This window comes from Onychomys torridus, chromosome 6 (assembly GCF_903995425.1).
Source record: "Onychomys torridus chromosome 6, mOncTor1.1, whole genome shotgun sequence".
In the NCBI taxonomy this organism is placed as follows: Eukaryota; Metazoa; Chordata; class Mammalia; order Rodentia; family Cricetidae; genus Onychomys; species Onychomys torridus.
In genome coordinates this window covers 122,162,414-122,186,228 of record NC_050448.1, presented here as the reverse complement: position 1 = coordinate 122,186,228, position 23,815 = coordinate 122,162,414, and the positions used below count along the sequence as shown (strand labels likewise).

The window sequence follows — 23,815 nt, the reverse complement described above, 5'->3', positions numbered from 1 at the left end:
CTCATCCACTGATGTGACAACTCTACAAGTTGTAAGAAAACTCAACAAACAAGGGTCAGGCAGGGTCCTGTTTTTGTCTTTACAGGATAACAGGAATACCCATCTTCCAGAAATCATAAGGCCTTGAATACCCAGATGTCTACAGCAGAAAGAAAGAACCTATTGGTACCAATCTACACAGGGTAATATCTCACTGCCTAACATCAGTCTCTCTTTAACTCTAGAAAAGTTGTGGTCCTGATTCAATTATATATCAAGCTGGCTTTGGAGTTGGAATTCTGTCTCATATCAGAAGAGCCAACTGGTGTGGAATAGAAGAAAACCAGTAATCTAGGGACCATTGTCATCAAGATTCTATTTCTTTCCATGCTTGTCCTTGCTTTCAGAGACTCCTTTCTCTATCCAGAATAAATTCAAACTTTCTATTTTGATATTAATAATGTTCAAGTTTTTCCACAATAATAAAAATAAGCCTTTCCAATAGCAATCTTTGAAGTCTCTAGAAGGAAGATGAGGCCCCCACAACAATGACTCTACCCAGTCCAGAATAAGCCATGGTACCCATGAACATTACTCTATGATCAACTTTGGACTGAAACATTTGCAGGACAGTTCCAAGATGAGATGGTCCATCATACTACACTTCTAACCAGAATCTCAGACAACCTTATCCATTACTCTAAGACTGGCTGTAGAATCTACAGCTAGCTCTATTGAGACCTAACTATCTGAGCTTTCTCACAGGACCCAACAGAGGTACCATCACCCCTTAAACAGCAGAAAGCAATTCTGAGAAAATGATGCTCCTCTCCCAAAGGTTTCATTTTCTCTGAGTTATGGATAATGTTTATAAGATCGGGGGGTGGAACAATAAAAATTAGATTCAGTATTCTCCTTAAGAAAATAAAAAGGGAAATGGATAGGTATGGGTTATTAAGGTATGTTATTGTATATACTAGTAAACCAATTTAGTAAATTATCAGCCTTAGATAATTTGCACTAATATGGTTTCTTGTATGCTGATACAAATGTAAACTATTTTTATATTCCTATTTAAGATAATTTGTATATTGATACAAAACTATATTTGTTGTATTGTACATATATTTCTACTTCTATTTCAAATACCTTGTATATTGATACAAATGTAAAATTATGTTTGTTATACTGTATATGTGTTCTACCTCTGTTTAAGACATTTTGTGTATTGTCACAAATGACATTTTGAAGTCGTCCTTTTACTGTACATTTGTTTACAGACTGTTTACCTTGTTTCTATGAAGCCTTAGTCCTTTGGTTATTTAGGTAGAGAGACTTACGGCTTTATAGTCACCTATGCTTGTCATCTCTACAGTTATATTAGTTCAGTTGTCCAGATTTATAGATACATAGGTCAAATGGATAGGTAATCTTCAAACACTTCATAGACCTAGAGGATATGGCATTTAAGTAATTCTGCTGACATGAGACATGATTGCTCCTGGCAGCACTGATCTGATCCCAAGAGAATGTGGGGCTTCTAGACACTTTCTTTAGAAGTTTGTGTTTAGGTGACTGTCCAGGCTGCCAGCTGTCTCTGTCTACTCTTGCAAGATTCCCAAAAGTTGCTTGTGTGCATTTCCCATCTTCCCAGGTATTATTATATTTCTTCTCAAGTCTTTGATTGGGTTGAACACTAATAGTTACAGTTACAATCTTCTTGTATCTTAGCTAGAACATATTAAGTACTAGATTCAGATTCTTCAGGATAGGACAGCTTTTGGAATAATCTCGGTATTATGCCATTTACCTGTGTTCTGGACATCTCTGGATTTTAGTATGTGTCTCTTGTTTGATGTTGTTCTTGTTGATTGTAGTTCTATTTTTTTAGGTCATTACCCTTTATTTCTCCTTGACAATACTGAATAATCATTCCTATTGTATATAATTTTATAATGGGTTAGAATTTTCTTATTTAGACCAAAAGGGGAGATGTAGTGGGTAGCTGTTCTAACTATGACCTTAAAGTACCATCCCTAGTGAGGTAACAGGTAACTGTTACACCTGCCTATGACCTTGAGGTACATGGTCCTGGGACATGGATGCTTGGAACCCTTAAGACCTGTGATGCATTTACATGGCTCTCTCTTTGCCTCCTCATGGTATTGGATGCTGAGATCTTGGACTAGGCTAACCAGCATGGAACACAGCTCAGCTTTCCTATACCCTATGATAATCTCCCATGACAGTGAGTTAACCCCCCAAATAAATTCCTTTGCTCATTAAAAAGAATGTAGATTTCTCACACTCCATTAGCATAAGCCAATTGCATCATTTAATTAATGTCATTGATATCTTAACTCCTAAGTGTTCAAGTCAGCACTTTCCACAAACTAAGCAATGTTTTCTTTTCATGGCAGATATATATTAATCCATTATTTGACAGAATGACAAATACAAAGCAAACATATCTTCTTCACATGGTAAGCAGCCTAAGAAAGGTGAACCACATATGTTGGTGGTGTTTATCCAAGATAACTAGACCTGTGTTCAATGCCTGCCACACAATATTTTTGCATTGCACTCTAGGCCTTACAATCAAGCTTTTACAGACTATATGAATGGAGCTTTAAAGAAACTAGAGCCTCAATCTCAGCCCCAAATGTCCTAATAAAATGGGTCTAGAACTCAGCCTGGGTCAGGGTTTCTTAAAGTTCCTTTTGTGATTCAAACACACAGCCAAGACTGAGAACCATTGTTTAAATAGATACACTCTGCCAATTGATTCTCATGAGTTGCTTTATTGGTTCCATTGTAAATGGGGAAAGCTGAAACTCAAGACATTCAGTAACTTGTTGAAATGTTGGACAGCTCCATTAGAGTCTCAAACCCTTTGCACTATGTCAGATAGTTTCTCAGGGTCAAAGATGCCTTCATCATTGAATCATTTCATACCTTCCTGTAGTCGTGCTAAGAAATACAAATGGTCCCTTTGCATGTCTCATGTAGATATGATAGGGCCTCTCTATATATACTGAGCTCTAGTAAATATTTTTGTCTATTTTTCTTTCATTATTAAATGAAGACCATGATCCTTAAAAGAGCATAGTTAACTTACTCAAACCAATCAGTGTATTGTGTGTGTAGTTGAAACACTAGAATGGATTTTAAATATCTTAGTACCAGGCAGTACAAGTGACTCCAAAAACAATATAGATAATTGATGTAGCCATTTGTTGCCTCTCAGGAGTTGTAGACCTCAGTTGCTAATATATGTGTGTGTGTGTGTGTGTGTGTGTGTGTGTGTGTGTATACACACTGACACTTAGGACACAGGGCTCAGATGATTCAAGCCGGATATGACCTGGAAGCCACTTTCCTGAGGTTTAGTTTCCATGCTTCCAAAAATACTATGCGAGCTGCCCAGAGAGGGAAGCAATTAAACAGTTCTGCACAGCTGCAACAAGTCTGAACCACAGAGATTACCAACATCCATAAAAGTGCAATAAGTGGCGCTCACATCTCAGCAGCAATCAACAGCTGTCCAGCTGGACTTAAGGCCCACTCAGCAGGAGGAAAACCATGCCTTATACTGGAAACCTAGCCAGCTTTTCAGGGCTAGTAAGGTCATGGACGTAGAAAAGAATCTACTGTCGCCATTTTGTTAGACCAGAATAATTCCTTACTGAATTCTAAGACTTGTCCTTATACACCTTATAGGTGTAGCTGCCACCCCTCATCAAAGAAGCTTCTTTTTACAGACCAACACAGAAAACCACAACTGGACACAATGCAGAGACCAACAGATCATAGAGAACCCAGCACTAATGGGTACATCTATGTCACAGCTCCTGCATCAATGGCTCAGGGAAAATTGTGAAAGAGGAATGATTTTAAGAGTCAGAATGCCAGGAAGTTTGCTGTGAAACAGCCTCTCCGAGAAATTTCTGCATGAACAAGATCAGAACAATGGCAACACCAATGGACATGTCAATATCAACCACCCCTAGACAAAGAACTACGGGCAACTAGTGACTTACTGGGAAAAGGAGAATTAGCCACTTTGAGGGATGAGCCCCCTTATTAGTTGCCCAGTGCAGAGTGGTCTATTTTGAAAACATATATACACACAACCATTACCAACTCAGTAAGTTATATTTGCATATACTTGTTCATAAACATGCATACATACATACATGTGCGTGTGTGTGTGTGTGTGTGTGTGTGTGTGTGTGTGTGTGTGTTCAACAATAATAAAGAAAATCAGGATATCAACTTGGGGGGAGGCTGTGGAGGAGTAGAAAGAGGGATGAAAGGGGGATCTCTGGCTGGTATATAAAATGAATTTAAAAATTCATTTAAAAGTTCTATAACAAATAAAAAAAGTATTTGCGTAAAAGTTTTTGTCCTTACTCTGTATGTTTAAGATATGTATACCAGGCTATCTTTGAGCTTATTATGTAGTCAAGGATGTCTCTGAACTATGTCCTCCTGCTTCTACCTTGAGATTCTAGCATTATAGGCATGTACCACAACATTCTATGAGGTGGTGAGGTTCAGGGTTGCTTTCATGGTGGGAATGTAGCTGCATCGTAGCAATGCTCACAATTATATTAAAAAGTGTAAATTGTGAAAGAAATGTTCTAGTATATGAAGGTTTTTAAGAAAATAAATCAAGCACTTCTACATTTCTTCACCCATCACATTTTGGTAATATGGAATAAATGATTAAGAATAAAGAGTACTGTTCATATTTCTGAATTATCACAAATTCCTGCTACCATTACTTCAATAGCTGGATAAGCCACATATTTTCCCAATGACAAGTTTCCTTGCTAAAGATCACACCAAAGGACAGGGAGACAAACTTCTTTTTTAAAAAAAAAAATTGTGTTTGTGTGTGTGTGTGTGTGTGTGTGTGTGTGTGTGTGCGTGAGTGTGTGACAGTGAGGGTGTATGCATGTGAATGCAGGACCTGTGGAGTTTAGAAAAGGGTGCGAGATTAATTCCCTAGAGTTGGATAGAATCATAAGGAGTTGTAAGCTACCCAATGTGGGTGCTGGGAACTTAGTTCACTCAAAAGCTGAGCCATCTCACTAATCCCAGAAAGACAAACTTTGAAACCAGCTTTACCAAATTGGCCACAGCTGTTTACATCAGCCTATTCCACCAATTTCAGTATAAACAGAATTTTCTAATCCATCTTTTCCTACTTGCTTTAATTCAGCATACATTTGCTGAGCAATTAACAGAATATACTGTTATGGCTTCTCTCTATTGTATAAATTATAAGAGGAAAATTGCTAAAACACAATCACATGGAAGCCACCAATCCTCTCTTGATCTTGACTTTTTAGCCCCATCAAAAAAAAAAAAATCTTATGTTTATTCATCTCTATTAATTTGTCATGTTTTCCCATTTATCAAAGTTACTGAAATGCTGGAATTTTTGATAATTCAAAATGAAGTATGCTTTTATAATACACATTTTAGATGCAAATATATGCTAATATATGCAGCTTTAATACCATACATTCCTGGTCAACAGAAACTGCTTTATAGCAGTGATCTAATTATTAATAGAGTTAATAAACACCATTGACTGCATGCATATTCTCAACTAGAGAATATACAAACTTCAAAAACTAGCATTAAAATTTATTATCATGCAAAAGACGAATTTTAAATTATGAGGATAAAGATGGATAAGTTGGAAATAACCCAGAGAACATAGACATTGCCCTGTAATAATCTATTTTAGGAATCCAAAGCACTCTGTCAGGATTTCTTGGGGGACAGGGTTATTCTACAGGATAAACTGCAGAAGTTCTAGTAACAACTTTACAACACAGTCTTCAAATGTGGGGTAAAATTACCACTGTTTTGTTTCAAATTTTGGCCCAAATCAAAAGATTTTCTGAGCTTCTTTGTACAGCTTCACTTTATGACACGGGTTTGGCTACTAATGTCAGAGGCCCCCCGTGATGGAAACAATGGCGGACAGCACTGCTGAGTCATCTCAAGAGAAAGAGCCTTCAACATCCTCAGTTCTGACAATGTCCAAATAAGGTAAAGACCTGGTCATAAGCCAACCACTTTTGGGCACACAGACAGCAGGCTGGGAAAGGGAGAAATTCTCAGCTTGCTACTATTGAAATTTCAGTTCAGATTTGGTTCTTTGGGGCCAGAAAAGGAGGCAAAACAAACAAACAACAAAACCACAAAGCCATGCTGTGGTTCCAGGAGAGACTATCTAAATTTTGTTTATTTTTCTGAGCACAGCAATGTTTTCCCTATGCATTCCCAGAGCCTTCTGACAGTTCCACCTGTGTATGTAAATTATACTGTAAGTACCACCTCCTACAACAGCCCCAAACCGGTGTTTGCTATTCCCCCCTCTTTTTAGTTCATGAGGTCTGAGATCACCCATAACATCTACCTCACCTAACAAGGATATAACCAATCACCACAGAGGCAGAAGAGTAATGTTTTATCTGTATGGAATTTCAGGCAGCCACTGAATAGACCACCACATCAGAAAAAGAGATACAAATAAGTTACTAATAAGTCCAAGAGATCTTATGACTCCATGAAGCCCTTCTTTCTTGTCTCCCAATGACAAGTATCTGGCTCCTCACAGACAGACAACAAACTGCAGATGGAGGACAAAGTATCCAGAAAGAGTCCCTCCTTAGAACACAATCCAAAACGCAAATGAAATGGGTAAATAATAGTCATTTCATTAAAAAGGAAGGATTATCCTTCCCAACCACCCTCTATAATGCCACAGTGGAGTCTTTTATATAGACTTTCTGTTCTGCCTTCTCATTGGTTGTAAACCCAACCACATGACCTCCTCATCACTGCCTGTCTGTACAGACCTCCAGGTCTTCTATGGTTGGTATTGAGATTAAAGGCATGTGTTGCCATGCTGGCTGTATCCTTGAACACACAGAGATCCGCCTAGCTCTGCCTCCCAAGTGCTGGGATTAAAGGTGTGCACCACCACCACCCGGCTTCTGCTATAGCTTGCTCTGACCTCAAGGCAATTTTATTAACATACAAATAAAATCACATTTCAGTACAAATAAAATATCACCACAGGGCATCTTTGCTGTCAAGTCACTGCAGCAGTATTCACAATAGTTAACTCATGGAAACAGTGTCTATCAACTAATGCACAGGTGAAGAAATGCAGTACATATATGCAATGTGCTATTGTTTAATAATAAGGCATAAGGAAATCCTGTCATCAGTGAAAACATGGGTCGAAATAAGTCAGAAACAAAAGATGAGTAGTGCGTGAAAACCATCATTCACATATGGAATATAACAAAATTGATCTCATACTAGTTGTGAGTAGAATAGTGCTCCCCAGAGACTGGGAAGTTTTGGAAGGAGGGAAAGAAGAGAAAGGAACATTCAGGGAGTACTAGAATATCATTTACTTAAAATTCAAAAGCTCCAATCAAGCTATGATCAATATGAGGATTTCTTACATGAAATACTTTTGGCTGTTATCAGACTGGTTGTTTACAATTTGAGAACAGTCATGGGAGATAGGACATGAACTTGATTCTGATTCACAAGTTTAGCACATCAAAAATTACTAGTGACTCGGATCATATGGCAATAACCTTTCAACAGATTAGTTTGGACAAGGCGGATCTGGTCTTCCCTTTGGGAGTTCTTGCTAGAAGAAGGTGACAAAACTCCAGTGCCAGTGTTGGTCAACAAATAAACCAGTAAGAAATGTAATATAAATAGATTGTAGACATAGTTTGGAATACCATTCAACTTTTAAAGAGGAGAAAATCGTGTTACCTGTGACAAGACGGGTGAGTCTGAAGGGTAATATGCTAATGAAATACCAGTCACAGAAAAACAAATACTGAAAGAAGCTGAAAGCTCGTGAAGCTGCTCTTAGATAGTAGAGCTGAGCAATACACAAGCCAATAAGATCTGGTTGGCTAGAATATTCTACTCAATCAAGAGGATATATACTATTTCAAGAACCCATCAAGCATTTATCATGTATAATATTTCCGTTTATAACACACAGAAAGACTTATAAACCAAGGCAAACTTTTAGGCAAATTTAAAATAATTTAAACCACAGAGTAGATTCCCTGACTGAGTAGAATTAAGCTAGGAACCTCTGTACTTCTATGAGAATAACCTTTCAACAGGGTTAGTTTGGACAAGGAGGATCTGGTCTACCCTTTGGAATAACAGCAACAATGGCAAAATCTCCAAACTCTGAGAAATCAGTGTCTTATCTCAGTTAGGCATCACAGCCTTTACCTGTAGTTCTAGTCACTCAGGAGGCTAAGCTGGGATGGTAGATAACCTGAGCCTGTGAATTTAAGATCAACCTGGACCAAAGAGTGAGACTCAGTAAACATTAATTTAAGACATATACAAAGTAGCTAGAAAGATGGGTCAAAGGTTAGAAGCACTTGCATCTCTTCCAAAAGAACCCAGTTCAGTCTAAGCACTATCTAAAGTCTAATAATTGCTTTAATTCCAGTTCTAAAAGTGCTCTCTTCTGGCCCCCATTGGTAGTGCATACATCACACACACACACACACACACACACACACACACACACACACACACACAGACAGAAATAAAAAGTGAAATCAAATCTTGAAAAACACACAAAGGGGAAAAAAAAGTTCCCCAATAGCCCATGTGTCAAAGTAGAAGTCCCAAAGGAAATCCTTTTTTAAACACTGATAGAGAACATAATGAAAACATAACATCATACTCTGTAAGATAAAGGCAAAACAGTGAAAAGGAATTATGTTGAACATAAATGCTGACATTAGATTGTAGAAGCAATCAGAAATCCATAATTTTAGTTTCTAGTTATGAACTTGGAAAAAGTAGAGAAAAGAAAGCTGAGGGAGACGACAGCCTAGAAATGAAAAGTGGGTGACAAGGGAAATGCAAGGAAAAATGTATTCATAAATCTAATAACCTAGAGAATTTTCCTTAAAAATCACAAACTACCAGATCTCATCCCAAGAGAAAAGGAGATAAAACCTGAACAAGTTTTCAACTATTAAAGAAATTTGTTTAAATTTTTAAATCCCCGAAAAAGAAATTTCCAGTCCCAGCTTACTTCTACTCAGTCAGGGAATCTACTCTGTGGTTTTATCAGAATCTCTCCAAACAGCCAGAAACTTAATGCCACTCTCAGACAACCTTCTTTAGAATATAAAAGAGGAAATGGTTCCCAACTCAGGTTCTAGGACATGGAGCCAAAATCAGACAAAGAAAACAATTATAAAAGAAGTCACAGACTATTGTCCTTCACAAATTTAGATGCAAATGTGCTTAACCAACTTTAGCAAATGTGGTATATACATATGTATGAATGAAAATAATGTGTACACATATACTTGTGACTAATCAACATTTATTCCATCTCTATAAAGTTGATTCATTATCCAAAAATCAATGTAATGTGCCATATCAACAGCATGGGGAAGAAAAATTACACATTCACACGAACTAGTAATTGATTTTTGTTTGTTTGTTTGTTGTATTTTAAGACAGGATCCCATGTAGCCCAGATTAGCTTCAAAGTCAATGCATAAACTAGAGCTCATAACCCTGCCTCAATTTCCCAAGTACTGGGATCACAGACATGTGTTACCACTTATGGCTGTAACCTCCATTCATGGTAAAAAGTCTCATTGTACCAGGAACAGATAAAAATGTCCTAGACTTCCATAAACAGCAAATGCAGAAGACCCAAGACCACCAGTGGATACCAAAATCTATCAGTATTCAAATTCCTTACATAAAACAGCAAAATATTTCCATTTAATGGACACTTACCTTCCCACGCATTCTTTCAGCTCTCTCCAAATAACTAACAATACAACACAAATGCTATATAAATAGTTACTCTATTTTTCTGGGGATTATAATGAAAAGGAAATATATACACATGTATAGTACAGAAGCAAATTTTTAAACATTTTCAATTTATGGAAGGGTTCACAGATACAGAGGGATGACAACACTACACACACACACACACACACACACACACACACACACACACATTACAAGTAGCATTGCACTCAATAGTGACTTAATGATGTATCCTTAAGATTGGGAACAAGGCAAAGATGCTGACTCACCACTTTTATTTAACACAATACTAGAAGTTCCAGCCATTGTGTTAAGGCAAAAGCAACAAGGATGTGTGCATTGGGAAGAAAGAAAACTGTCTCTTCTCCAGATAGAATCATCATGTTTAGTATTAAAAGTAAATATCAATTGGGTCCCTCTGCTTTGAGATCTGGGAACCCTGCAGAAGAAGGGGAATAGACTTTAGGAGTCAGAGGGGATGGAGGACACCAGAAGAACATGACCCAGTGAATCAACTAAGCAGGGCTCATGTGGGTTCACAGAGATGGAAGAGGCAAGCATGGGGCCTGCAAGGGTCTGCAACAGGGTCTCTGAGTATATGTTATGGCTGTTAGCTTGGTGTTCTTGTGAGACTCTGGACAGTGGGAACAGGTATATCTCTGACTCGCTTGCCTGCTCTTGCTCTTGAGACTCCTTCACTACTATTGTGTTGCCTTGTCCAGGCACAATATGAGTGCCTTTGCCCTGTCTTATTGTGTCATGTCTGGATGGTGTCTCTTGGTGACCTGTTCTTTTCTGATGAGGAAACAGAGGGAGAGGGGATTTGGGATAGAAGGGAGGTAGAGGGAAGGTAGAGGGGAGCTGGGAAGAGTGGAAGGAGGGGAAACTGTGGTGAGGATGTATTGTATGAGAGAAGAATCTATTTTCAACAAAACAAACAAGAAAGTACGTATCAGAGGATCTGCAGATTCTATCACCAAGAAGCAAACTCAGTAAGGTTGAGGTGTAGCCAAACTGAGACCCAAGACCAGTTGCATTTTTACTCACTGGAAACAAAGAAATGGAAATAAAAATCTGAAATTCAGTGTCATTTACAATTGTTCCAGATAAAAGCAAGTACTTAAGACACGAGCAATATCTGTATCATAAAACTTATAAATGTTGATGAAAGACATCAAGACCTAAAAGCCCAGGAAAATGTGTCATGTTCATAATTAGGAAGGACTGATATAGTGAAGATGTCAACCCACTTTAAATGTGTCCTCAGAAAACCAAGACTAAAACTAAGCTGAATTTATAAAATAGTATGGCATATGTTGTGATTGTCAATTTACAAAATTAATCTTGTAGACTTTTTAGAAATAAGAAGAAAAGATTTAAAGAATATAAATTTGAAACAATACATTTTTAGACTGTTAAAACAACCAATAATATGTGTAAGCAAGAAAAGCAAAAATAGACTAATTGTCTACATAAAACAACAAGGCCATAGCAGAGCAAAAAGTTGATCAACAGAATGGGAGACCATATCTGCAAAGTATCTACCAGACACATGTTTAGCAGCTAGAATACATAAAAACTACAACTAAGCAACAACATTCAAATAATGCTTTTTAAAACATTCAAATAACTCATTCTAAAAATGGATGACTTCAATAGACATGTCTCCAAAGATGATGTATAATAAGGATATGAAAAGATAGACATTCAACATCACTAGTCATCTGAGAAACTTAACCAAAACCACGGCGAGATACCACCTCACCAAACACCCCCAAATAGGAGGTGTTGGCAAAAGTTGGGTAAGTAGAACATGAGTGCACTACTGATGGGCTGGTAAAATACTGAAATTGCTGTATAAAACATCATGGAGGCTCCTCAAAGTATGTAAAATAGAACTACCATATAATCCATGCATCGTGCTTGTGAGTACAATTTAAGAACAGTGAAAACAGAGCCTTGAAGAATATTTGGTTTCCAAATCCACAGTAGCACTATTCACTATGGCCATGAACTAGAAGCAACACAAATGTCATGAATGAACTAACCAAGAAACAGAATGTGATACATCCATACAGTGTGTTGTTACTCAGCCTTCAAATGGATGGAAATTTGCCATGTACTATAACACGATGAAACTGTGAGTACTATGTTGAGACAAGCAGTTACAAAATACAAACACCATATGACTCTACCCATGAGGCATCTAACATACTTAAATTCACAGAAACAGAAAATGGAATGTTGGCTAATTGTGGATAGGATCAAGAAGATAGGAAGATGAGCGGCTGATTGGACATAGATTTCATATTTAAAGAGGACAGAGTTCTTCTGTAGGTCTGCCTCACAACAATGAGAATACACTAAACATTCTAAGATATAAACAAAAAGTTAAGGTGGTAGATTTTTCTGTAATATATTCTTATCATATTAAATAACTTCATTAAAATAAATCAGTAGAACAAAATAATGATTGTCAGAAAAAGATGTACTCATGATATGCATAACAAGATATTTGAAATCAATCAAATAATTACATTAGTAACAGCTTTTTTCATAAAATTATATGAGAGAAGAATACAATGGTAGTCCCACCTGATTTGTAAGGATACTTTCCCACACCCATAGCAAAGGCCTGATAGCTTAGCTAGACACAACTCTTACATACTATGTTTTTGCATGTGTGTTAATGTGTGTGATAGTATTTTATTTTAAAAGGTTTTTTTTCATTTTACATACCAATACCAGTTCCTCTTCCCTCCCCTTCTTCTGCCCCCCACATCCACCCCTCATCCACTCCTCAGAGAGGGAGCTGTCAACAAAGTCTGGCATACTAAGTTAAGGCAGGACCAATCCCCTCCCCCCATGTGAAAGCTGAGCAAGGTACCCCACCCTAGAGAATGTGCTCCAAAAAACCATTTCATGCACCCAGTATAAGTCCTGGTCCCACTGCCAGGGGCTCCCCAAACAGACCTAGCCACATAACTGTCACCCATATTTAGAGGGCCTAATTTGGTCCCATGAATGTATGGAGAGGGTGCCTGAATTTATCTTTCCCTATAATCAGAGCAGTGACTACCCTAATTATCATCATAGAACGTACATCCAGTAACTGATGGAAGCAGATGCAGTGATACACAATCAAGAACTGGGCTGAAGAGAGGGAGGAGGGATCATAGCAGCAAGTGAGGTCAAGGTCATAATGGGGCGAACCACAGAGACAGCTGACCCAAGCTGGTGGGAGCTCATGGACTCTGGCCTGTCAGCTGAGGAACATGTGTGTGGTAGTTTTATAGTTTATAAATAGGTAGGTAGGTAGCTAGCTAGGTAGGTAGATAGATGATACATACATACATACATACATACATACATACATACATATATACATACATACATAGATGTAAACTAGGCACAGTAAGAAATCAACAATGATGACTAATATTAAAATAGAACAACCCAACAATTCAGTCTGTAAAAATTACACAGATGTGCTTGCATGTGCCTCACTATACTACAGGTCATGGTAACCTCTGCCCATGATTTTTTTTTCTTTCTTATTGAGGGTTTTTACCTCATAACTTAGGAAAAGTATTTTGATACTTCTTTTTGCCATGTCCAAGTCACCAGCATCACTAGAAGTACACTAGAAATGCACTTCAGAACTGTGTGCAATTTAAAACTTACAAACTTTCAAGAATTACCCATTTAATATTTTTGGACCATGGTTGGCCATTTGTAAATGAAACCATGGAAGATGATATCATAAACAAGCAATGGTTACTATTTTTTCTTCCATAAAATACAGTAGAAAAATTTAAAGCACTTTCATATTGCTGCATGATGTACAATAGGTAAAGGAGAAAAATTCATGTCTGTATCATTAACTAATTATACTTAGAGATCTGAATCTCTATATTCACTGGTATTGAGTATACTTTTTGGTAACCATTGAGCCATCTCTCCACACACACACCCTCTGTGCATTTTCTTAATGTTACTCCCAGTAGTAGTAATTTCAACACTTCATGCATCTTATATTCATATTGTTCTCATTCCTTGAATGCTCTAGAAACAGCATTCATGGATGCAGTGTTGAGTACAATATAGAAACATATATGCCATATTTAACTAATGAGGTTATGCTTAATACTGAGTCAAAGATGAAAATAGCTCTGGAGACATACACCCCAAATAAAAATTTTAATGGGAAATGCCTCTTCTTTCAAAAGATAACCCAAAATATATGTAGCAGTAACCATTTCATTATACTAAAAATGTTTATTTGGCATCAGTTCAGACAAGTGAAAAGGCTTTTGTACATATATAGAACCTGATAATTTTTATTTTTAAAACAGTTTACATATTGTTCATGTGTATACTGTTGCAGGAAGGATGCACATGTGCATGGCACACACGGGAGATCAGAGGAAGCATTATGAAGTGACTTCTCTTCATCCACCTTCACACGGGCTCCAGGGTTCAAACTTGGGTCCCCAGGCTTGTGCAGCAAGCACTTTATCTGCCGAGCCATATCTCTGTCCCAATCTCTTTGATAATTGAAAACACTGATCCTTCCCTTACAACTTCCCTTAATACTTAAGATCTCTGGTTGCTTCTAAGTTAACTCTGTCAAATTCTAAAAATGATGTTTATACTTTTCGAAACTAATGGGTTGAAATGTGCATGTATTGACCACATAAGTATTCATTCAATAAGTTGAGGTTTTCTCAACTGCCCTAAAGGAAGTAAAGCCAAAAGATTATCAATAAACCAGCAAAGGTCATCCTCTTAATTCCATATAAAAGTACTAACAGCAGGCGTCAAAATGTGCATCTAATAGCGACAACTATTAGCCAATTACTAATCCCACTCTGGATGATAGTGTTTGCCTGTTTGTGTCTCCTTAGTTCTGTTTTCACATTGTTAAAATAGATGAAATAATATCTACCAATGGTAGAATCCTAGGTATTATAAATGCTATGTCACTCAAGATTATTTCTTGGATTATTTTTGGATGTGATCAACCATAAATCGAAATGAAAATGCTCACAGATGGTTCATGAATATTAAGCCAACTGATAACAGGAAAAGGGTCAGTTTCAATCTTACTCTTTCCCAGGACTATCCCATAGCCAATAGTTAGCAGCAGACTGTGTTCTGCTTTTCTAGGTATCACTCCAAATGTTACACATGGCCATATATTTTATCTGATGAGTCCTTTGAAAGAGGAGATTTTCAATTATGACAAAATTACACATTCAGATGATTCTAGGAAATGCAGTGACTAAAACCCACTGCTTTTCTTACCAATATTCCACATTTAAAATATAGTCAGGCTATGCCAATTAAAACAACTTCTACATGCAATTCAAGTAGGATTACACTTATAAAATAGAGATGGTAGTACCTTTAATGAGAGTGCATAAGCATATCCACAAGCCAGCTATGGAATGAACTACAGCCATGGAATGACCTACAGACATGGAATGACCTACAGCCATAAAATGATCTACAGGTGTGGGATGATCTTGAAGATGCTGCCTAGATTACTCCTTCTTCACCTTCTAAATCTATAGATGTCCAACTTACTTTAAAAGATAGCTTCACTGCCCAAAGACTAATGGAGGAGGGAGAAACTTTTCAGATAAAAATAAATTTTATAAAGAAGCCAGGCTATTTTCATCTTGTCGAATTAGTTATGGTACCAGTTCACACTTCACAAAGCAGTGGGTGAAAGAGCTAGAAATGTTCAAAAATAATCCTTTGTCAAATATAATGTTCCATTTCACATGGCTAGGCAGAGGGACAAAAATAACACAGGTTTGGAAGCTCAGGTGTCACGGCAATTTAGAAATAGAAGCTAATACGGACAGTTTGACATATCAACAACATCATTGATTTTTTTACATATCAACAATATCATTGATTTTTTTTCCCCAGGGGGAAGCAATCCCAGAGATCTTTGGGCCATCCTGAGAGAAGACCCAGTGAGCTCTTGCCCTGAATTCTAAAACCTAAAAAAAAATCAACTAATCATGTGCTTTCAAATAAAAGATGTGGAAGAGACAGGGAGATAATTTATCCCTCTCTCCTCAGAGCCGAAATGAGCCCAATGCCTTAGCTTTATCACCAACAGTATACCCTAAGGACAGTCACTTGGTTAAATGTAAAATGAGAAATAAAAGCAAAAGAGAAATAAATAATTGAAATTTTTAAACTTTCTACTTTGAACTCCAGGGAGAATGTTCGCTAAGCCCAATTTACTCTTGACAAATAATGCCTGAGATAAATAGAAATGGACTTACAAATGTCTAAGAATTTAAGGAAATTATAATAGGATAAATAGTTTCAACTAAGCATAAGACAAGTTCAGCTTAAAACAGCCAGGTCCTTGGAAGCCCAGATTCCATCTGAAGTCATCTCTTGGGACCTGAAAGGAGGGTCAAATTTCTTTTTGGTTTACAATGCAATTCTTAAGTTTTCATTGCTTCAAGACTGACTCGTTAGAAAGAGCTTGAGCTCCTAATTGTGTCCTCTTTACAGCCATATCCCTTGACTCGCCTTACACTAGTACCCAGAGACTCTTTAAGCCAACCACTTAGGCAGAGTCCCAGTCTCATGACCCATGCTAGAAGGGTGGAAGTGGATCCCAAGAGAAACCCCACTCATAACTTTGGGGAATAAATTAAGAGTCCAGGTAAGGCATTCAGCGTTGGGTTCCTGTCTTAATAGAGAGGGAATATTATGTGTCTTTGCAATACACAAGGGAAACTGAGGTACAATCTCCTCCTCGAGGGAATTTTTTCTCTGGTGAGAAGATGAGGTAGGAGGTGACACTAAGAATGTTACGAATCTTCTGGCCGCCATTCTTCTCCAAGGTCATCTCTGGCAATGTACACCAGGGAGTAAACAGCAGTCTCCAAAACCCATCAAATGGGCCTCCCATGTGCCCTGTGCATTCTACTGGGGTCTTCTGCTAAGAATTGGGGTGTGGCAGGGGTCACAAATTCTCTAAGTTATAATCTGAGAGAGCTCCAACCTGTGCCTGGCATTACTAGGGTATCAAAGCTAAAGACCTGGGGAATCTGACACGGGAGAACAGGATCTGAAGTTTGAAGTAGACTAACTTGGGATATGGCTTCTGCTGGAGGAAAAGCTGTGGAGGCAAAGGTTGGGTCCACAGATACAGCCCTGGGGACAGAAGATCCTCTATCCTAGTGCTTCTTCTCTGACCAGACGTTTCCCCTTATTCTCACCAAACCTGTTCTCTGACTTGAATTCCATCTCCTTCCTTCTCTAGTCCTCAATGCTCAACTTTCTCTCAGTTCTTAGGATCTAGTTTATTGTTCTAATGAAAAGCGGAATTGCCTAAAACAGTGTGCTCTGAGGAGCCACAGACATGACCTTGAGTTTCTAATAATATACAAATATTCTATACCCAACATGTAAAGTCCTAAATTGAACACATAAAATTTAGTAGAGATTCAAAATTTGTTGAAATAGTCTAATATTAAGAGTTCATACCCTTTCCCCAGAGATGCTAGCCTACAGAATTAATCTTCAAAATAAAAAAGTATATGCATCAAGATGTTCATCATGGTGTCATGATTATTATCAATAATATACTCACAATGAGGAATGATTTAGGAAATTCTAGTACGTCTTTCTCATGGAAAGTTATGCAGGCATTTAAAATGTTTAGTACTCACTTATAATTTGGTGAAAACCAAAGTTAGAGAATTAAAAGAAAAAAGAAGTACAGTAATAATTAATACAGTATGATTATAATCCACACATGAATAATACCATTAATGGCTGTCTTTACTTGGTAAGAGTGTGCCATATATATGTTTAGTTTTTCAAGACAGGGTTTCTCTGTGTAGCTTTGCGCCTTTCCTGGATCTCACTCTGTAGATCAGGTTGGCCTTGAACTCACAGAGATCCGCCTGACTCTGCCGCCTAAGTGCTGGGATTAAAGGCGTGTGCCACCACCACCCGGTCATTTATTTATATTTTTATACTTTCTAATTTGCTCATAATTGTACAATGGGTAAAATTTTAAAGGATAAATTTTTTAGAAGGAAAATACTTTATTTTCATAGAATTTTTTTCTGCATTTAGTTGACAATAATTTTTTTCATGTAAAAAAAGATTCCATTTTTCTGAATGGTACTGAGGCAAAGGAAATGATGAAAATGAGAAAAAAAAAACTTGCTCTGATTAAAAATGTCTCTACTAGTTCTCTGTGGTTACCATATCAGAAACATATCACACCTGACATTCAAAGTTCTTCATATCCCAGAACCCAGCGCATCTCAGCTGACCCCATTTCTCTGCTATGGAAATCAGTCCAAGTCTCAGAGTGTCACTTAATTCACTTATTTGAATGAAGATATCCCTGATCCTTTGACCACCCAGCTTCCAATGGTACCCTATTCTCTTCAGGTATTGCTATAGCACCTAAAGTTACATCACCTGCCAGTATTGTGTCCATTCTATGTCATTCTGTTCGTTATTTCTGGGTGAGTAAATACCTCTCAGCTAGACTTGAAGTTCCTTGAAGTCAGAAATTTAGATGCTTTTCAGTAGTTATTGGTCAAATACATACAGAGGCAGAGAGGAAGTAGAGTTCTACAGCCAGGTTGCCATTATATTCATGCCCTCAGTGATATTATCTAAATGATACATGATGTTTTAAAATACTGCCAGCGACATCACTACTGGGACATGCACTTTCCATTTTCTGCTTTTAGAGCTGTAATAATCTATTTCTGCTTATTCATTCACATCAATTCTGAGGTTCTTCTTGGGATCAAACAGATTGGATTGCAATATGCCTCATCGAGATTTAGAATATAAATAACAAAAGAAATGACCTTCTACAAATCAACTTAAGACCACACACAGGACCTTGCTTCTCCTGAGGTTTTATCTGAACAATAAATATGAATCTGTGTCTCTATGCTGTGTCCTCACTTAGGCAGTGGGCTTTAATCTATCAATATCCCCATTAACCAAAAAAAGAACTCCCAAAGCAAATGGTCCAGTGCTTTAGAAGTGATGGGCTAAATGGCTATGCTCTTGTATGCCATCAAATACTCTGCCTGGATTTAGAAGTAAACACCATCTGTACATTAGCAACCTGACACCGAGACATCAACAAGAGTTGCATATTTTAACAGAAAATCCATAAATCATAAATGAAAGCAAGTCAAATGACCCACCAGAGGAGAAAGAAAAACCTAGTATCCATTACTTTTGCAGAAGGAGCACACAAGGTCAATATGATTGTTGACTCTGAAGGGCAGAGCATCAATTAAAAAATCCATTTCCCACTGTTCACATCTCCTTCTTACTACAACACATCCATGTTTTTTTAATAAGTGAAGCAGCACTCTAGAGTAAATGCTTGCTCATATTCTACCGTTTACTGGATGATCTTGGACCTTCTCTATTTTCTAGCTTTTAAACCAATAAAATATCACCTGCTATGCCTAGTTACAAAGTTGTGACAAGTCAAATAGTATTACCTGAGTCTGGATTTATCTGTCACCCTATTGTGTATGATGCAGTCTCATACTCCCTAAACTAGATAACTGTTCTTCTTTTGAATGTTATCCAAAGATTAAATAATGATTTCCAGATTTCTTACTATGATGCTAATTGATTCTCCTAAGACTTGAGCATCCAGCATCTATCACCACCTAAAACTGTGTTGGGAATATCTGGTTAGGACCCAGCTCTCCCATGAACTGTTGTCTAAATACACCTTTTTACTAGATGCTAAGGAAATAGATGTTTTCTCACATGATCACACCAATGTGTGCAGGCAATGTGCAGAAAGTTTACAGATTGTTGTTGCTAGCTAGTGTTTGAGACAATGCCTATGAAAGTTAATATTATACTTCACATCTAATAGTGCGTACTTGGACCCAATACTGATGGATACAGTAAATGTCCCATGGATTTTAGAGTGAGGGAAACCTGTATTCAAATTCCTGTTCTGTGACCTTGAGATTGTAATTTAAGATTTCTGTCTCTCACTTTCCACAAATGGCTCTGGTTTGATGTGATGATTTATTTAATTCAACAGTGCACACACACACACACACACACACACACACACACACACACACAAAGTGCCTAAAATATGAAGGTATTATTCATAATTCCTAAATATCTTTTCTTTTTATATTAATCAGTCAAGCCTGTGCTGAATGAATACAAGACAAATTCTATAGAAAATTTTCAGAGTTTGGGAGAATGTTTTGATATCAAATAAAGTGGATATATGGTGGAATGAGAAACAGAAAAGGAGACGTGTGGAAAAAGACATCTCACTGACACACTTTCAAGAATGTACAACAAGCTCAGCTCAAGGAGGATGACACTGGAGTGTGGGGACAGAATATTGTCGGGGACTAGGAGCACTGCCTCCTTCACCTTGCCAGAGTGAGTCTAGAAACTAAGATAGGACCCCATAAATGACCCAGTCCAGTCCCCTCCTCCTTGGGCCCAAACCTCTGGGCGCCTGGTGCTGAATCACGAGCCTGGCAGCAGCTGCCCTCCTCACAGCTTCCACCCGGGCACGTCTCCAGGACAGGGACTGGGAAGAATCCTCGCCCCACCTGGGGTGTGGAGGGGCGGGGGCAAGGGCAGGTACTCACAGCTTTGGCACCTCGCCGGGTGGCTCCAGTGACCGGTCCCTTGGTGGCCCACACTCCCTACCCACGGCTGGCGGCTCCCCGTCGGCCCCTTGCGGGTGGCCCTGAGATACCCTCAGCTCGCCCACCGCCGGGGCAGCCACGGCTCAGAGCTCAGAAGCTCAACCCGACCAGGAGCAGCTGGAGCAGCTGCCGTGCCCAAGGGGTGTCGGCTACCAACGGGCCAGACCATTCGCCCGCTGCGCCCAGGGGTGCACGTCATGCAAGAAGGTGCAAGCACCAGGACCCGGCGAGGGCCAGCGATGGGCGGGAGCAACCCAGGAGCTGGAGGGACCTCCTCCCGCTGAGTTTCCGGAGAGCTGGGAACCGCCCAGAGCAGCAGCTTCTCCTGCAGGTGTGCAGAAGGATGAGCTGGGCTTTTCGGGGCACCCCTCACCCCGCCTTATCCTTGGTCCCGCTCAGGGAGCTTTCAGAACGCTGCCAACAGAGGACCTAGCAACGCTTGCTCCAGGGTGGCATCCACCTAAGGGGATGGAAGGACCCTGGCTTGACACCTGTCTGGGCCACCTTCTTCACCTTGCAGCCTGGTCTCCGTCCACGTGCCAGCTTACCACAAACAGAAGGGTACCTTGGCTCTCAGAAATGGGCTCTTCTGGTCTTCTCTCTAAGCATCGTTGTTTACCTAAGAATAAAAGGGTACCAAACGCGAACTTGAAAGTTTGACAGTAAGATCAAGTGAGCGCCCTCCCTGCAGTTTGTACGTCTGAGGAGGTTAGAAGTGCTAATTAATGCTCAACCAGGGCGTTGGGAAAGGCAGATTGAAGGTATACCTTTGAACAGATCAGTGGAATATTCCAGAAGTAAGTCAAGGATAGTTGCAGTTTCTTGTTCGTGATTTTAAAGGTTACTGCCTTAGTAACTGTGAAATAATCGTGACCTCACATGAAGTAAACATCACAGGACTGAGAAAAGTTCATAAACATGAAATTTCCCTGACTCCTGCTTCTGTCCCAACCAGACTCACACATGTTCTCTGAAGACAATGGTTAAAGTCAAACAACTGTCAAACTCTCCATGAAGGAAATTGGCAGTTACCTATAAAATGTAACTAAGGTGAAGGGCTCAATGTACCCCAAATAAAATGAAATTTCAAAACTTAAAGTTATTATTTCAAGATTAAAGTGGTGTCTTTTAAATTAAATTTAAATGTGTCCCCTTGAATAAGCCAATGTCAACTGAGTATTTGCAATGAATATTACAGTGAACGTATTTTCTATTCTAGCCTTCACCTCCTGCCCTACCCCTGCTGTTGACATCAGTGGAAATGCTCCTGGTTATTACATGGGGCAGGCTGTACTCAAGTCCGCTGAGGTGGCCTAATGTTTAGTTTCATGAATGGCAGAGCAGACACTGACATCTGCACTCTGTGGAAAGATACATTGTAAGACTTATTATCATAATTAACTGGGACATGGACGTGACTTTGACCTTGGTGAAAACTGAGTTTCATGGTGAAGAAGGAATATTTAGGTATCAAAGATGGACATCACCCTGAGGTAGAAAGGGGGACCAGAAAGAAAAGATGGGCTTTATGCAGAAGTAGCTTGGGCATCAGGGTCAGAAACTCAATGGAGCATTCTGTGAGAGTGAGGTATCATTCTCACTGCCTGCTAGTTGGCCAGCCTTACACTATTATTTATGGTATGCCTACACTTAAATTTTTAGGTCACCATTCTTCAAATCTCAAGTATAAAGAGTTTTCAAATAAAACTATTATTGTGGTTTCTCATATGCCTTACCATAATTTAAAGAAAAAATAAAAACAAAAACAACTTCAAAGCTCAAGACAGCACTTACAGGAATCAGGAACAGAAGTCACTGGCTTCCTTGTAGTGTATTGTTGTGACAGTGTAAACTGATGTTAATTTTCACCAGCACAACAGGTATCCCTAGAGCCAGGTTGCTGGGGAACCTGGATCACCAGGTCCCGAGAGAAGCCAACAGCTTCAACACAGGGCACATAGCACCAGCCTCAGATATGTACAGCTCTCTCCATGCACAACTCTTTCCCTTTTAAAGGTGGCATCAATAAGGATAGACAAGAATTAAAGAGATGGCTAGTGGTAGAAACAGAGAGATATAGAAAGAAAAGATATGTCTTATGGACTTGATGGTCAGGAGTCATCTGTGGCCACCTAATTGTAAGCTGATGTTCTCAGCACATATGGTTCTGAGTAAAGAAAGGAAAATTTTTCTGATGGTAACCTTGGAAAGCTGTCAGAGTAAATAGGCAGAATGTCACCAAGCCTGAGCTCTCTGCCCTCCTTCAGTCTCTCGAAAGTTTAGCCCATGCGGAACAAAGTAAGAAGTCATTTCTCCAAGTGACTGAGATTCTGGATCTATGAACTACTTCTCTGAGCCTCATGACAAAGGACAGGACGTGGAGAGAAAAGATTTTCTGTGGTGAATGAAGCCTGGCTTAGGAGAAGGAGTTTTATTGCCGACGATGGCTTAGAAACTTCACTTGCATGATGGTTATTAAGGCAAATTCATTTATGTTCACAAACAAGCGTGATCTGGGAACATTAAAAAGTATTGCCTTGAAATGATACTAAAAAAGATGAAAGACAGACTTTATGCCTTTGACAAAATTAAATTGTGGTAAGCTGCACAGTGTTAAAGGTTGATTAGGTCATATTTATCGGGTTTCTAATACATGTCAGCTTAGGTGGGAATGACATTCACATCATCCCAAATACTCTTGCTAAGGATGTTATTTGAGTAGCTTCTCTTGATTTGCTTTTAGCTAGCACTGAATGAATGACTTGTGTATCTGAGGTGGATATTACTGCCTCTTCCATCATAGAAGGGAAGAAACCACAAGCTAAAATGTCAAACCTAGAAAGAGCAAAGCTGGTTCCAAGTCTGAGCCAAGGCGTGACACCACCATCCACACCCCCTTGAGGAACACTGCCACATGAAAAGCAGGTTGTGGATTGCATGCCTGTCGACAGTAGGAAATCTACTTCATAGTTAGGTATTTGTTTTTGGTTTCTTACAGAGTCTTGCTGTAAATACCGACAGGCTACCAAGTGCTGGTAATGTATGTTTACACCAATATGCCCAGCCATACTTAGTTTTACATCTATTTCCACTGCTAATTTCTCAAAGAAAATGAGTCATTTCTCACACATGAGGATTAGATGACACACTTTCTGTTCTGAATCTGGAGCGAGTGATCACTGGAGCACACATCTAGCCAGTAGCTCCTAAAAGTTCGCTGC

General features: G+C 38.8%; 1 protein-coding gene across 1 annotated transcript in view; it reads right to left on the bottom strand.

The window, feature by feature from the left end:
• Ttll7 (tubulin tyrosine ligase like 7) overlaps window positions 1-20,810 on the bottom strand; it is a 134,249-nt gene extending 113,439 nt beyond the window's left edge. The window contains exon 1 of the mRNA XM_036189481.1: window positions 20,535-20,810. The gene's annotated coding sequence lies outside the window, so the exon portion shown is untranslated. The remainder of the gene's footprint in view (window positions 1-20,534) is intronic.
• Between the last annotated feature and the right edge of the window lie 3,005 nt (window positions 20,811-23,815).